At 31.7% G+C, this 6,102-nt stretch overlaps 1 long non-coding RNA gene across 2 annotated transcripts in view; it reads right to left on the bottom strand.

Annotated features, from left to right (window-relative positions):
- Nucleotides 1-414: 414 nt before the first annotated feature.
- The window catches only part of LOC139097995 (uncharacterized), a 20,334-nt gene continuing 14,646 nt past the window's right edge, over nt 415-6,102 (bottom strand). The window contains exons 2-3 of one of the 2 annotated variants that reach the window (XR_011545130.1): nt 920-977; nt 415-860 (exon numbers count right to left, since the gene is read on the bottom strand). This is a non-coding gene — a long non-coding RNA (uncharacterized lncRNA). Of the gene's footprint in view, nt 861-919; nt 978-5,136; nt 5,433-5,557; nt 5,769-6,102 lie in introns of those variants that run through there. The other variant, XR_011545129.1, reaches the window with a different exon arrangement.

The raw sequence follows: 6,102 nt of genomic DNA, 5'->3' as shown, positions 1-6,102 counted from the left end.
TAAAGTCAAGTCAATTTTCCACTTCCCGCACATATACATAAAGTATAAAATAATATTTTACAACGAATATACACCAAAAAAATATTGAGAGAGTAGAGTAGAGTATAGAAAGAAAAAGTTATGTAATGTTTGCTGTAATGTAAAGTTCATTGAACTCTCTTATGCGTGTACACATCCAAAAATATACAATATTTTTTTTTGGGAAACGCACAATTTTTTTCGATTCCCCCAAAAATATAATATAAAGAAAATCATCAAACATGTTCCCGAAAAAATGATAGAGATTGCGCATACGCATTTCCATCAATGTTGATATTAAACGCAGTGCCATAATGTAGGTCAAATAAACAAAAAAAAAAGAAATATCATTAGTATGTACGTAAAAGTATTCTATTTATTTCTCATTACATTAAATAAGGAATGACATGCCTACAGGTTACATACAAATTGCTATTTGTTGTTAAATATAGCATTACGATCGTCTCTTTTTTTATATTTTGTCACAAGGAGGCTTGAACACTTGTGTAATTTCTCATTTTGCACATGCCTCATGTTTTTGCCGAAAGGAATTCTACTTCTAATATGTGGATATAGTCACATACATCAAAGAGATTCCCTTTCGTAGGCAAACTGATATGACAAAATTAATTAATGAGGACAACGACCGAGAGGTTAATCTTATTTATGTCACATTCGATTTATTGACCCATCTATTATTTTTGGGATGATGATAAATTTAGATTAAGAATGTGGATGATAGATATTTGGTGTGGTTAAGTAGGTGATCAATGTTCATTTATTTTTAAATTTAGGTGGATTGAGGCTTCTTGATGACTTTTAGCAACATTTTATTTGATTTTCTGAATGTTAAGATTCTTAAGATTTATAATTGATCGATTAAATCTATTAGAATGCTTACAAATTATTACTTTCGACTGTTTGATTGCTTCTGTTCCTGTTTATCGAATTGTTGAGGTCTGTAACATTGATAAGTTTAATTAAAGAACTCCTAAAATTATTTAAATTATTTTTTATGTTTATTCTTCGCAATTTAAAAACAGACTAAATATTTATATGAAGGGGTTTACAACTATTAAAGGGGAAAACCAACTAATATTAGTTTGCAAATATAATTTGAATATTCAATGACAGTTAATGTATTTTTCTCACAAACTTAAAAGTTTAGTCAGAAATTCTGCTGATAAATTGATTGAGATGGATAATAAGTGATTAAATACACCCGGAAGACATCTAAGTACTAAGATTAGCTAAGATTCAACTGGTAGAGTCTCATAGAACAGCAATGCAAGCAACAACCGAAGTATTTTAGTAACAAGACACAGACAGATGAATCATAGAGTCAGTTTTCAACTAAATTTATAAGCTTCTATGAATTACTGTCAAAATTCGATAAGAAATCATCAAAAATGGGCCAAATTACTCATTTGTCAAATGAAATGAATCACTGTTGAAATTATATTCTCAATCTTAATTTCAAATTCAACAAAGCAATCTTTAAATGTCTTAAAGTACTCATTAAATATTAAGCCATTTAAATCAAGTTCTAACAATACTAAAATAACCAAATTGACGCAACTCAAGTAGCACAAAAGCCAGTGATCAGAAAGAGACGAAAGCCCATAAAGAGCAAAAATAGAAAATCTAGCCAGGCAATCGAGAAAGTATTACATGATAATTCTCTGCTGACTGTACCTCATAACGATCTAAAGACTTCTTCTTATTACGAATACGATCTAATTCGTAGTTTTTTTTTTCATAATTGTGTTTTGGTTACGAAGTTGAAAAAAATGAAACTTTTTTTTTTCATTTCTGGTGTCAATGACTTCTTTCTCCAATTTTTATTACTCTCTATGAAACTCCTAATCTTGCGCATATGTATGTCTGTGTACAATTTTTCATTCATTTAAGTTGCTGCTAACCTCACGAATCGAAGCAGATTTATTTATTAGATCGATGAAAGGTGGAAGTCGTTTGAGAAAATTTTAATAACAATAATAAAGACATTAATTGACCGAAAATAAATTGAATCTTGTGTATAGCTCATGGTTTCTACTTCCTTTTATTTTCGGTAGATTATAACATTAAGAGACTTTTTGTCTTCTTATTCTTTAATTTTTAAGCTTTTGCAACAATGTATCAACTGAATAATACATAAAGTGTTGAGTCTCGCAATTTCTCTTTCCTACTTGCCCATATGTCTATAAATTATAAACTGCCAAATAATGTAGCGACGTTAAGTACAATTTTTTTTGACAATTTTTTTTGTTTTTGCGCGAACTCTTTTGGCTGTGTATAATGTGGTGAAAATCAACACTTTACATATCTGCTTTACTTTCATGTTGTTGACTCTGTTGAGTAATATGACTCAATATTACTCTTTAATTTTATCTTCTTAGTGAATTGCAAATTTTTTTTATTGGTTCATAATTGCTTTTGTTACGAATATAAATTTTTGAGCGGATTTTGATGGTAAATGAATGATCTTTTGAGTCTTCCAGATGTCCATTTGACCGACATTTTAAATTTGAAATTGCAACTGTCAAATTAAATTTGAATCAATATTTGTCCTAAAAGTGTTCTAAAATTTAAAAATTCAAATTTTTCTGATTTTTGCATTTATTTAATTACATTTCCTTACTGGATCTTCAAAATCTGACAATATCTCAATCACAGCATTGAATGCGCTCCTACCATCCATCATAAGCACTCTTTCCTACACGAAAAATCAGCCAAAGTTCAACAATCTCAATTGCGATTGGTTTACTTTAAGTGTATATTTCAAAATCCATGCCTGAAGCTCCATTTTTTCGACATTGTAATGTACTTTTAATGGCCATCAAGCAGGATTTGTGGCATATTGATGTTACATTTTGTTATTGTTAAAAATTTTAGAGAAATTAAATTTCACAAAAACAAATTCAAATCTCATTGTGATCTTGTGTGTCATCAAACTCTAATTATGTCAACAGCACAATAACTGGAGCTTCCATCAACATTCCATTCACCACTTGAGAAAAAAACACTTAAATTGTTGTCTTTTCTTGGTGATTTTTGTTTGTTTATCTTCCTGACTAAACTACCGACACATAAATCATTTGATCACTTGCCATTTGATGTCAACTGCGCAAATTTGGGATAAGAATGAAATATTATTTGTTTTGTGATTCTATTTTTATTGAGCCACGATTTATTTGCAGTTTTTAATGATTAATATGAATTAAATATAATGTGAAGGTTATTTTTTTGGGCAATAACGTAACACTTGCCATTCTGTCAGACTGCATATGTATGATCGTGGTGCGCGGCACGTTTAGCAAGTCATATCCCGAATGGTCTGGGTGATAATGCAGTTTTAGATTACTTTTGTGGGATTTTCTAATCTTCAAGTTCTAAAACATTTGAAAAATTGTTTCTAATTTCCATTAACAGCACCAACTTCGCAATTAAGTATCAACCAAGTTATCTGATTTGATCTGGACATAAAGCAATAAAAACGCGGAATTCGATGTTATTGATATTCCTCCACGAGATCATAATTAGCCATAAAAATATCTTAAAACCCTCGATGTTGCTTGGTCGCAAGCTTGCGTTGATACTCGAGTCATGGTTAATATTAATTGAGTTATCGGATGTAATTTAAAGCTCGTGTAGTTGTTTTCATGATAAAAACATGTGAGATGAAATTGTTATGGAAGCGATGGAATCAGTTAATTGAGCAAGTAAAATAACAGCTTTAAATAAGAATTATGAATTATTTATATTGTGGATGAACAGACAATTTGCAGACACAAAAAATGTTGTCGTTGCATGACTGAGAGACAAGCTTTCTGGTGAATTAAATGAATGGAATTTCGGAATTGAGTATTTAGGTCATTTGGATTTTAGAACAGAATTAGTACTAAACTCTGAAAGATATGCAGCTCAACATCCACAATAAATGCTTCATGCTTCATCTTTATGCTTACTAATAGCTTCAAATCTCCAAAACATGAAGTCAAACTCACGAGAAATTTGTCTAAAAAAGTAGACAAGTTCAAAGACCTTCAGCATGAAATTTTCATATTTTTTTGGAAAGTTGAATGCCATAAAAGTGATCTTCGCAATCACTCACGTTTCTTAAAAATTATCTCATTTATTTGGTCAAAGAGAGAGAAACATCAGCATATATACCCAAAAAAACACTGTTATTAGTTTCCATTGTATGTCTGCGTACGTGTCTAACATGCGATATAACATCTCTTCCGTACATTGACCACGGTCAACATCAAATTTTTTTGAAATGAAGGCAAGAAGAAGAGGAATGAAATTAACAACTTAGGTAGTTTGAAAAAATATTTTTCCATGTTTATTGTTTCATTTTTTTGGGTGGGGATCGTTTGAAAATTAGGTGTAAATTTTGAAGAGGCTGGAATGAGAGAATCGGTGTTCAATTGGGGTCTTCAATGGAGGTTGGACACAAAAGTCGTTTAATTTGGTTTTCAAATGATTAGACACTGATCTACTCAACATTAAAGACAGACATCTTAACTTAACTAGGGTATAAAGAATATAGGAATTAACCAGCTTCATACATTCAACAGTGATCATATCAAAACCTTATTCTGCTTAGGAAAGTTGGCAATGCTCTATTTGGTTAGAAAGTCGGTCAATCGACTCAAAGGTTACGGGTTCGAATCCAAGGAGAGTCTAGTTGTATCCTGGTGCTTTTTCGCTGTTCTGGTCACATCAAATTGGTTTTCGTATTCGCGACACACAAATTGTGGCTAAGTACGTTGCATTGATATACTCTGGATCATGCACCTTACAGAGGTTAGACTTACCCTTTAGATTTATTGTGAGCTGCCACTAAAAAAGGAGTAGTTTGATTAGATCGATCACCAGCGTTGTGTTTAGCATTATAAGAAAGGGCATTTGATTAGCTTCTGAGTCACATTTTAGCTCTTCCATTATTTTCTGTACGGCAATGTAAGTAAGAAGATAAAGGATAATTATTTGGAATTTATTTTCAGAAGGGGTTGGAATAGGGTGTATTAAGAGAGGATTTGGGTGATTCATACAAAATACCTGCTAACCCTCCAGCTATCCCCTTGTCGCTAAGCCAATAGATTGACCTCATTTACGAACGCACCCTTTTATTAAATATTTATTTATTTTCCATCATCCAAAAATTGCATAATGTGTTCCACGGAAAAGTTTTCTACCCGTCCAAACAATGCCTTAATACTCAAGTAAATTTATTCACATACAAGATGAAATTTCACTGATCATGGAAAGAGTGTACAGCAGCAGCAGTAACAGCGATTAATTTGTCATCTCTCTCGCTCTAAGCTTTCCCCAAAAAATAACTATATGAATAGTCGTAATATTAAAATGCAGGTCAATGAAACTTAATTCATTCACTATGTACGTGCCTGCAAATACACACAAATAATGGAAATAGTGAGAGAAGTGAAAAAAATTTGTTGGGCTTCACAATAAATTTTTTTGTAGGCATGCTCTAAGTTAGACTGTCCGAGGTCAATAAATTGTTACATACACGCAAATTTCTTGCTTCATCTTCTTCTTCCACTTCTTTCTTCTTTCCTCCAAAAAAAGTTTTGAGCACAGAGAGAATTAGAGAAATTTTTGAGATCGATGACACTGTCGGAGTTCCAGCATCTAACACCATCATCATCATTAGACGCATAAAGTCGGCGATCACTCTCTCGAAAATAAATAATGTTCAACAATTGTTCGACGTCGAGGCACTGCTAGGCGAATGCATGTAGTGAGTAGAAGAAAAAAAAAAACATAAATTCGGAGATTTATCTACAACTTTTTTTTTGAATGAAATGAGGAGATGGAGAGAGTAAAATAGTTTTAAAAGAAATAAAGGTTCAACGAACTTGATCTAATGCCTCTATTACAGTTGATGTCTCTCTCTCTATGTTTTCGACTTTATTTTAATTTTCGAATAAATGACGGAAATAAAAAATAAAAATTTTTTTGTACTATTTTGAGAGCATTCATTTCTTTTTCTGTTGGATATGCGTTCGTTTTTTATGAGCTATGTGGGATTTCTGGATGATGCTTGGACCAGAT

This window comes from Chironomus tepperi, unplaced genomic scaffold, assembly GCF_022539635.2.
Source record: "Chironomus tepperi strain 1889 unplaced genomic scaffold, CSIRO-AGI_Ctep_v1 contig_445, whole genome shotgun sequence".
Lineage (NCBI taxonomy): Eukaryota > Metazoa > Arthropoda > Insecta > Diptera > Chironomidae > Chironomus > Chironomus tepperi.
The sequence above is the reverse complement of the archived record's forward strand: the minus strand, read 5'-3'. Positions and strand labels throughout refer to the sequence as shown.